Below are 11,744 nucleotides of genomic sequence, written 5' to 3'. Positions count from 1 at the left end.
GGCCATGAAGGCTTTGAAAAATCTGACCGTGAGGGCATTGCCGAGGAACTTAGCCGTGAGGGCATTTGGGGTGAAGCACTTGGCTTATGAGCAGGCTTCTTTGCCATGGCCTTCTTTGGCTTGCTTGCAAAGGCCTCAGCCGTGGTAGCAGCAGCAGCAGAGTCTTCATTAAATTTCCTCACTGCTTCCTTAGCTATTTTGGCTAGCTTGGCCTGGCGTTTGGCCCATTCATCAGGATAGTCCTCACCACGCTTGAGGCTGGTGGGATCAGCTTCTTGGCCAGGTGCCAAGGGAGGTCTTGGGCATGGAGGATTAAGAGCGAATTTCTTCATATACTTGGGAGTGACATATCTGTACTCCCTCCATTCCCGTGCCCATCTCCTCTCTATCCTTTGTATGCGCACCTTGTGCTGATTTTTGTCCTCCTTACCAAATTTGGCCTCATCAGGAGTGCAATAATCCTTGTAAATGTCATCTGGGATTTCGAAAGCAGTGTTGACCTCAGGCCTCTTTCCACCCTTCTGTGGCTTCTTGCCGTCAGCCATTTTCTTCAGCTGAGGAATATGAACAACAGAATTCTCTGAAGAGGTGTGTAACTTTTCTTCGAGGAACGCTGCAAATGAGTTAAGTTGATGAGAACTTAGTGATTCAGCAGCGGACATCTGTACCTGTGAACAGAGTATAGTTGCGAGGAATTTGGAGAGGTCATATGCGTTCTCAGAAGGTTTTTGCAAAACAGAGCAAGTTTGAGGAATTTGACCAGATGAGCCTTGAGGAATTTCACTAAGCGTTCTTAGTCTTAGGTTCCAGAGTTGTACAGATTAAAAATCCACACAATTGAGGAATCTTGAAGAAAAACATTGCTTAGGGAAACAGATCAAGAACAGATGTAAGGAGAGGTCTTCAGTGTGTGAAGATTTGAAGAATAAACACCTTTGAAGATTTTGTAGAAAACATTTGAATCAAAGAGGGCGGTAAAAGTAACTTTTAATTACCCTTGATGAAGAACACGACGAACTGGGAAGTGTAGATGTGAAGCTCGTCAATTCAGATCTTCCACGCCCTAACTTGGCTGAGGAAGATAGCTACGGCGGCGGGGGAGTGAGGAAATCCGCAGCCGGCGCGAGTACGACGGCGACGAGGTCGAGGCAGTGAAGCTCTTCCTCACCGGCGACGATGGAATTAGCGGCGGCGCTAGGGTTTGAGAAGCTCGAGCGGGAGTGAGGTCGAGCGGAGTAAAAACGAAGTGAGGAAGGGGAGGGGTATTTATAGCCGAGGTGAAAAAACTGTTCGCCCGAAGAAATTGGACAAACGTGCCCCTGACCCTTCTCATTCGCTTGACATGTGTCACCCACGTACTGAGAGGTGGCAATCGCGTGAGATCGTGGGTGAATAGATAAGTATTATCGTGGAATGTGGAACAGTTTAGGCAGCAACAACCGAAAATTCAGATTAGAATATTTTAAAGTTTCATTCGCAATTTCTTCAGCTGACAAGGACACAGTGAAGATTTTGAACGAGTTTCAAATAGAACGCACATGAAGAAATTGTGAATAGACTGGGTTGAGTTTAGCATAGAGGGGGAAGGGTTCGGTCACATTCACTTAGTAGAAAAGGCAACATGAAGAAATAGCAATAAGTGAATGATGTAGAGGACATAAGCTCATATATATATATATATATATATATATATATATATATATATATATGAATTTCAAAAACTGAGAAAAACTCAAATTGAAGATTTTCAACTTTTGGTGGTGGCGTGACCCACCGTATAAGAATGATTATTTTAGACACCGCGTACAATTGTCGTAGGGTTCTGAGAATCAAATTCTTCGTTAATTTCTTTAGACTTAGAGTGTTATTCTTTATTGATTGAAGAAAAACGTTTCTTCATGTGTTGCGCATCTAAGTCATCAATTTTGCATAAGTGTTAGGATGAGTGTCCTTTTCAAAGAACATTCAAAGATTCTAGGATATTTAGCTCACACCGCAACTTGCTAAATCTCTTCTCATCCAAGGGCTTAGTGAAGATATCGGCTAGCTGTTCTTCAGTCTTCACATGCTCAATAGAAATGTCGCCCTTCAACACATGATCACGAAGAAAATGATGACGAATCTGAATGTGCTTTGTCTTCGAGTGCTGAACTGGGTTATGAGCAATCTTGATTGCACTCTCATTGTCACAGTAGAGAGGCACATTCTTCATGTTGACGTCGTAGTCCTTGAGAGTTTGCTTCATCCACAGTAGTTAAGCACAGCACGAACCAGCAGCAATGTACTCAGCTTCAGCAGTAGACAGTGATACACAGTTATGTTTCTTCGAGGACCAACAGACCAAGGAACGTCTGAGGAAATGACATGTGCCAGATGTTGACTTGCGGTCCACACGATCACCAGCATAGTCAGAGTCTGAATATCCAATGAGATCAAAAGCCGAGCCCTTGGGGTACCATAATCCAAGTGTTGGTGTGTGAGCTAGATATCGAAGAATATGCTTCACAGCCTTATGGTGTGATTCCTTCGGTGTAGCTTGAAATCGGGCACACATGCAAACACTAAGCATAATATCTGGCCTAGATGCACATAAGTACAATAAAGAACCAACCATGGAGCGGTATACCTTTTGATCGAAGTCAGTACCATTTTCATCAGTGCATAGATGGCCATTTGTGGGCATAGGGATTTTGACGCCTTTGCAATCTTGCATGCCGAATTTCCTCAATACATCCTTGAGGTATTTCTCCTGAGATATGAATATGCATTGCGCTGTTGACGAATTTGAAGACCTAAGAAGAATTTCAATTCTCCCATCATAGACATCTCATATTCCTCCCTCATCATATAACCAAATTCGTCTGTGTAACATTGGTCAGTACAGCCAAAGATAATATCATCAACATAGATTTGGCACACAAACAATTCACCATCATAAGATTTAGTGAAAAGAGTAGGGTCAAGTGAACCGGGTTTGAAGCCTTTCTTCATGAGGAATTCCTTCAAAGTATCATACCACGCCCGAGCGGCCTACTTGAGGCCATAGAGGGCCTTATTGAGTCTGAAGACTTTGTCGGGATGCTTTGGATCTTCAAAACCTGGGGGTTGAGCAACATATACTTCTTCCTCAAGCTTACCATTGAGGAATGCACTTTTCACATCCATTTGATATAAAGTGATATCATGATGGTTAGCATAAGCAAGTAATATGCGAATAGCCTCAAGTCTAGCAACAGGTGCAACAGTTTCATCGAAATTAATTCCTTCAACATGTGTGTAGCCTTGAGCTACAAGCCGTGCCTTATTCCTCACCACAAGGCCATTTTCATCTTGCTTGTTGCGGTAGATCCACTTTGTGCCGATGATATTGTGCTTGCGAGGATCTGGACGTTTGACCAGTTCCCAGACGTTGTTGAGCTCGAACTGATGTAATTCTTCTTGCATAGCTTGAATCCACTCAGGCTCCAGAAATGCTTCATCTATCTTAGTGGGCTCTGTGATAGAGACGAAAGCAAAGTGCCCACAAAAGTTAGACAAATGTGAAGCTTTTGAGCGTGTGAGAGGACCTGGAATGTTGATGTCGCCGATGATTTTCTCAATCTGCACTTCGTTTGCAACGCGAGGATGAGCGGGTTGCCGTCGAGGAATATGATCAGCATTTTCTTCAGCACCATTTTCTTCAGGTGCATCAGCATGGCGTTCTTCATGTTCTGGAATGATTTCTTCAATAGATTCTTCGGTGGGAATGACATCCTCGGTAGCCTTGAACTTGATAGTTTCCTCAGGTGACTGTTCATCTAACACAGAAGGTAGGTGCTCTCTTTGTGAGCCATTAGTTTCATCGAACCGCACATCTACAGTTTCAACGACTTTGTGGTGAACGTTGTTGAAGACTCTGTAGGTGTGCGAGTCCTTTCCGTAACCAAGCATAAAACCTTCATGTGCTTTCGGTGCAAATTTAGAATTGTGATGAGGATCTCTAATCCAACATTTAGCACCGAAGACTTTGAAATAGCTCACATTGGGTTTCTTGTCAGTGAGGAGTTCATAAGCAGTCTTCTTGAAGAATTTGTGAAGATATACCCTGTTGATGATGTGGCACGCAGTATCAATTGCCTCAATCCAGAAACGACGAGGCGTCTTGTACTCATCAAGCATAGTGCGAGCCATCTCAACAAGAGTCCTGTTCTTGTGCTCCACGATGCCATTCTGATGCGGAATATAAGGAGCAGATAACTCATGAGTAATACCGAGTTCATCAAGATACTCATCAAGACCAGAATTCTTGAACTCAGTTCCATTGTCACTTCTGATGTGCTTGATCTTCACACCAAAGTTGGTTGAAGCCCTCGAGGAAAATCGTTTGAAGACTTCCTGCACCTCATGTTTGTAAGTGACAATATGGACCCATGTGTAACGAGAGTAATCATCAACAATAACAAAGCCATATAGAGATGCATCATTTGTAACTGCAGAGTAATGATTAGGACCAAAGAGATCCATGTGAAGCAATTCAAATGGTCGAGTAGTAGTCATGATAGTCTTCGCTGGATGTTTGGCCTTGGTCATCTTTCCAGCCTCACAGGCTCCACATAGGTGATCCTTGAGGAATTTGACATTCTCAATGCCAATGACGTGCTTATTCTTCACGAGCGTGTGCAGATTCCTCATTCCTGCATGACCAAGTCATCGATGCCATAGCCAGCCTTCTGAAGCTTTTGCAAGTAGACATACGGCTGGTTGAGGTCCTGTAGAGAAATCAACAATATACAAATCTCCTCTCCTAAAGCCTTCGAAGATTACAACACAATGATACTTGCCAAAGACAACAACCATATCAAGATCACAAAGCATTGAGACAGACATGAGGTTGTATCCTAAGGACTCGACAAGCATGACTTTGTCCATGTGTCGATCCTTTGTGATCGCAACCTTACCTAGACCAAATACCTTGCTTTTGCCTTGTCGGCGAATATGATATGCTTCAGATGCGATGGAGATAAGGGAACATCCATCAATAGATTCTTGTCACCAGTCATGTGATTTGTACATCCACTATCGAGGACCCACTCATTTGCTTTGGGTTGATCATCCTGCAGATGAATCAGTGCAGCTTACGAACTCATATACTTCATCAGTGAAGAATATGACATCAATTTCGTCAGACCAAATTCATCAAGCAATAAAACAGATAAAGCAGTATGAGGACGTGAGAAATGAGGATTCATTTCTTCATGATTAGCCTGCATCCTTTCAAGCATTTTCAGGTCTCCAGCAATTTCTTCAGACATTCAAGCACGTCTAGAGACCTGACCCTGCAGAAGAAATTAGTTCTTTTTCTTCACCACCCACATCTGAAGGGGTGGCAAAGAGTTCATCACTCTGCGAGCTCCATACGAGAAAGGTGGCATAGAAGCCAGTCCACTTCGTTTCACATAAGAGGAGTTAGGATAAGCATATGAATAAGCAGAGAAATTCTTTGAGGACTTACGAATATAATGGTTAGAAGAATAATGCTCATATTCATAGCCCTTAGCTCTTCCCTGCGAAACAGAGGTGTTAGCATGATGATGTTCATGTGAGGACTTTGATCCACGTGAAGAATTTGGTCCATAAGAGGACTTGGATCCATATGAAGAATTTGATATGGGGTTCCTATTCTTCACAGGTGGTGTCATGAGGACGTTCACCTAAAGATTTTCAAGGCACCTTTTGGGAACCCAGATTTTCTTCATGGGGGAACCGTTCCTGCAGTTAGTGCCAACATATCTAGCAAATACTTCACCATTCTGATTTTTGAACAGTTTATAGTTGGAGTCAAATGACTCATCAGCAGAATGAGGAGAATCACATGTAAAGCCGGATAGATTAGATGGATCTACTGGAGGTCCCTTTGCAGCAACCCATGAGGTTTTGGGGTACTGCTCAGGCTTCCAATATGTTCCATTAGCATTGATTTTCCTCTCAAAGGCAATACCCTCTTTCCTAGGGTTCCTGTTGAGGATCTGCTTTTTAAGCACATCACAAAGAGTCTGATGCCCCTTGAGGCTTTTGTACATGCCTGTCATATACAATTCCTTCCGCCCTGCATCATGAGTGATACTAGCAATGTCCTCAGATGAGGAATTAGTGATAGCAGAGACAGGTGAAGAATTTGTAGCATTGGAAGCATTTGAACATTCAGGTGAAGAATTAGCAGATTCACGTTCAATGCGCTTCAAACATGGAGGAACAAATTCTTCCTGAGCAGCGCTGATTTGTTGAGCAAGTAATGAATCGCGCTCCTTCTGAAGATCTTCATAACTCACTCTTAGCTTTTCAAGATCTTGCTTTCTTTGAAGAAATTCATAAGAAAGCTTCTCATGATCAGATAAGAGAGTGTTATGATGACCTTGAAGGTTGTCAAACCTAGACTTTTGACTGATCCATTTCTTCACCCAACATATCATCACTCTTATTTAGCATGTATTGAACCTTTTCCAAAGCTCTTGTTGTTTAGTGGCAAGGGAAGCAAGTTTGACATAGCTGGGTCCAAATTCATCACCAGATTCATCATCACTGGACTCGGATAGGTAGCATTCAATTACCTTGGCATCTTTTGCCATAAGGCATGGTGTAGAAGATGATGATTCTGGTTCGAATGTCATCGCTTTGAGTGATTCCTTGAAATCCTCAAACCAAGGATCATGACGGGTTCGATGACCTTCATAGACCTCAGAGAGACGGTCCCAGATAAGCTTTGCCTGATCGAGATGCATGATATTCCTGAACTGATTTTGAGACAGACAGGAGCAGATGACGTCCTTCATCGTGAGGTTGAGAATAGTGTACTTGCGAATGTCATCAGCTTCCGACATTTTGCACAGATCGGTAAGACAAATCTCAGTGACAGTCCACAGCTCGCTATTCATTGCCATGAGGCGCTTCTTCATCATGGCCTTCCACTTGGGATACTCGTGACCGTCAAAGATGGGGCATGACACGGTCTTCATACCTGCGGTCGACATAAGTAAAACTCCAGGCGGTTAAACCAAAATCACACAGAACAAGGGAGTACCTCGCTCTGATACCAATTGAAAGTGCGTTATATCGACTAGAGGGGGGTGAATAGGCGATTTTTATGAATTCTTCACTGAGGAATTTGCGGGTGAGGAAATTCCTAAGCGAAGAACTACTTGCAGCGGAATAAGTACTCAGATGTAAACATAACAGAACACAAGCATGGTCATCATGATGAAATGAAGACAAGCACAGAGTACAAAAAGCGTAAACACATGATAACACAGGGTGACAAACAGACTAAACAAATTGAACTGAGGAAATTGAGAAAGTCTTCAGTCAAAGTCTTCGAACGGATATGAACAGGCACACAACACAGTAATGAGGAAATGAAAGAGTTGAGAAAATAGAACCAGTAAGCTTGGTGAAGACAATGATTCCGTAGACCAGTTCTAACTGCTGTGTCAGTTGTACGTCTAGTTGGAGTGGCTAGGTATTTAAACCTGAGGACACACTGTTGGGGATCGTAGCAGAATTTTAAAATTTCCTACGAATCACCAAGATCCATCTATGGAGTATACTAGCAATGAGGGGAAAGGAGTGCATCTACATACCCTTGTAGATCGCGAGCGGAAGCGTTCAAGTGAACGGGGTTGATGGAGTCGTACTCGCCGTGATCCAAATCACCGATGACCGAGTGCCGACCGGACAGCACCTCCGTATTCAACACACGTACAGAGAAGCGACGTCTCCTCCTTCTTGATCCAGCGAGGGGGAAGGAGAGGTTGATGGAGATCCAGCAGCATGACGGCGTGGTGGTGGAAGTAGCGGGGATCCCGACAGGGCTTCGCCAAGCACAGGCGGGAGGGAGAGGTGTTGCAGGGGGAGAGGGAGGCGCCAGGGGCTGTCGTCTTGCTGCCCTCCCTCCCCCCCACTATATATTGGCCCCTGGGAGGGGGCGCCGGCCCTGGATCCCATCTACAAGGGGGGCGGAGGCCAGGGGGGAAACTTGCCCCCCAAGGCAAGTGGGGCGCCCCCCACCCTAGGGTTTCCAACCCTAGGCGCATGGGGAGGCCCATGGGGGTGCGCCCCAGCCCACTAAGGGCTGGTTCCCTCCCACTTCAGCCCATGGGGCCCTCCGGGACAGGTGGCCCCACCCGATGGACCCCCGGGACCCTTCTGGTGGTCCCGGTACAATACCGATAACCCCCGAAACTTTCCCGGTGGCCGAAACTTGACTTCCTATATTCTTCACCTCCGGACCATTCCGGAACTCCTTGTGACGTCCGGGATCTCATCCGGGACTCCGAACAACTTTCGGGTTTCCGCATACTAATATCTCTACAACCCTAGCGTCACCGAACCTTAAGTGTGTAGACCCTACGGGTTCGGGAGACATGCAGACATGACAGAGACGCCTCTCCGGTCAATAACCAACAGCGGGATCTGGATACCCGTGTTGGCCCCCACATGTTCCACGATGATCTCATCGGATGAACCACGATGTCGAGGATTCAATCAATCCCGTATACAATTCCCTTTGTCAATCGGTACGTTACTTGCCCGAGATTCGATCGTCGGTATCCCAATACCTTGTTCAATCTCGTTACCGGCAAGTCACTTTACTTGTACCGTAATGCATGATCCCGTGGCTAACTCCTTAGTCACATTGAGCTCATCATGATGATGCATTACTGAGTGGGCCCAGAGATACCTCTTCGTCATACGGAGTGACAAATCCCAGTCTCGATCCGTGTCAACCCAACAAACACTTTCAGAGATACCTGTAGTGTACCTTTATAGTCACATAGTTACATTGTGACGTTTGGCACACCCAAAGCACTCCTACGGCATCCGGGAGTTGCACGATCTCATGGTCTAAGGAAAAGATACTTGACATTGGAAAAGCTCTAGCAAACGAACTACACGATCTTTTGTGCTATGCTTAGGATTGGGTCTCGTCCATCACATCATTCTCCTAATGTTGTGATCCCGTTATCAATGACACCCAATGTCCATAGTCAGGAAACCATGACTATCTGTTGATCAACGAGCTAGTCAACTAGAGGCTTACTAGGGACACGTTGTGGTCTATGTATTCACACATGTATTACGATTTCCGGATAACACAATTATAGCATGAACAATAGACAATTATCATGAACAAAGAAATATAATAATAACCATTTATTATTGCCTCTAGGGCATATTTCCAACAGTCTCCCACTTGCACTAGAGTCAATAATCTAGTTACATTGTGATGAATCGAACACCCATAGCGTTCTGGTGTTGATCATGTTTTGCTCTAGGGAGAGGTTTATTCAACGGATCTGCTACATTCAGGTCCGTATATACTTTACAAATATCTATGTCTCCATTTTGAACACTTTCACGAATGGAGTTGAAGAGACGCTTGATATGCCTGGTCTTCCTGTGAAATCTGGGCTCCTTCGCAAGGGCAATAGCTCCAGTGTTGTCACAAAAGAGAGTCATCGGGCCCGACGCATTGGGAATCACCCCTAGGTCGGTAATGAACTCCTTCATCCAGATTGCTTCTTGCGCTGCCTCTGAGGCTGCCATGTACTCCGCTTCACATGTAGATCCCGCCACGATGCTTTGCTTGCAACTGCACCAGCTTACAGCCCCTCCATTCAAAATATACACGTATCCGGTTTGTGACTTCGAGTCATCCAGATCTGTGTCGAAGCTAGCGTCAACGTAACCCTTTACGACGAGCTCTTCGTCACCTCCATAAACGAGAAACATATCCTTAGTCCTCTTCAGGTACTTCAGGATATTCTTGACCGCTGTCCAGTGTTCCATGCCGGGATTACTTTGGTACCTTCCTACCAAACTTACGGCAAGGTTTACATCAGGTCTGGTAGACAGCATGGCATACATAATAGACCCTATGGCCGAGGCATAGGGGATGACACTCATCTTTTCTCTATCTTCTGCCGTGGTCGGGCATTGAGCCGTGCTCAATTGCACACCTTGCAATACAGGCAAGAACCCCTTCTTGGACTGATCCATATTGAACTTCTTCAATATCTTGTCAAGGTACGTACTCTGTGAAAGACCAATGACGCGTCTTGATCTATCTCTATAGATCTTGATGCCTAATATATAAGCAGCTTCTCCAAGGTCCTTCATTGAAAAACACTTATTCAAATAGGCCTTTATACTTTCCAAGAATTCTATATCATTTCCCATCAATAGTATGTCATCCACATATAATAAGAGAAATGCTACAGAGCTCCCACTCACTTTCTTGTAAACACAGGCTTCTCCATACGTCTGTGTAAACCCAAACGCTTTGATCATCTCATCAAAACGAATGTTCCAACTCCGAGATGCTTGCACCAGCCCATAGATGGAGCGCTGGAGCTTGCATACCTTGTTAGCATTCTTAGGATCGACAAAACCTTCCGGCTGCATCATATACAATTCTTCCTTAAGAAAGTCGTTAAGGAATGCCGTTTTGACGTCCATCTGCCATATCTCATAATCATAGTATGCGGCAATTGCTAACATGATTCGGACGAACTTTAGCTTCGCTACGGGTGAGAAAGTCTCATCGTCGTCAACCCCTTGAACTTGTCGATAACCCTTAGCGACAAGTCGAGCCTTATAGATGGTCACATTACCATCCGCGTCTGTCTTCTTCTTAAAGATCCATTTATTTTCTATGGCTCGCCGATCATCGGGCAAGTCAGTCAAAGTCCATACTTTGTTTTCATACATGGATCCTATCTCGGATTTCATGGCTTCTAGCCATTTGTCGGAATCCGGGCCCGCCATCGCTTCTTCATAGTTCGAAGGTTCACCGTTGTCTAACAACATGATTTCCAGAACAGGGTTGCCGTACCACTCTGGTGCGGAACGTGTCCTTGTGGACCTACGAAGTTCAGCAGTAACTTGATCCGAAGCTTCATGATCATCATCATTAACTTCCTCCCCAGTCGGTGTAGGCACCACAGGAACATCTTCCCGCGCTGCGCTACTTTCCGATTCGGAAGGGGTGACTATCACCTCATCAAGTTCCACTTTCCTCCCACTTAATTCTTTCGAGAGAAACTCTTTCTCCAGAAAGGACCCATTCTTGGAAACAAAGATCTTGCCTTCGGATCTGAGGTAGAAGGTATACCCAATGGTTTCCTTAGGGTATCCTATGAAGACGCATTTTTCCGACTTGGGTTCGAGCTTTTCAGGTTGAAGTTTCTTGACATAAGCATCGCATCCCCAAACTTTTAGAAACGACAGCTTAGGTTTCTTCCCAAACCATAATTCATACGGTGTCGTCTCAATGGATTTCGATGGAGCCCTATTTAAAGTGAATGCGGCAGTCTCTAAAGCATAGCCCCAAAATGAGAGCGGTAGATCGGTAAGAGACATCATAGATCGCACCATATCCAATAGAGTGCGATTACAACATTCGGACACACCGTTTCGCTGAGGTGTTCCAGGCGGCGTGAGTTGTGAAAAGATTCCACATTTCTTTAAGTGCGTACCAAATTCGTGACTTAAATATTCTCCACCACGATCTGATCGTCAGAATTTTATTTTCCTGTCACGTTGATTCTCAACCTCACTCTGAAATTCCTTGAACTTTTCAAAGGTTTCAGACTTGTGTTTCATTAGGTAGACATACCCATATCTACTTAAGTCATCAGTGAGAGTGAGAACATAACGATATCCTCTGCGAGCCTCAACACTCATTGGACCGCACACATCGGTATGTATGA

This window comes from Aegilops tauschii, chromosome 3 (assembly GCF_002575655.3).
Source record: "Aegilops tauschii subsp. strangulata cultivar AL8/78 chromosome 3, Aet v6.0, whole genome shotgun sequence".
Lineage (NCBI taxonomy): Eukaryota > Viridiplantae > Streptophyta > Magnoliopsida > Poales > Poaceae > Aegilops > Aegilops tauschii.
Note: the sequence above shows the minus strand (reverse complement) of the source record.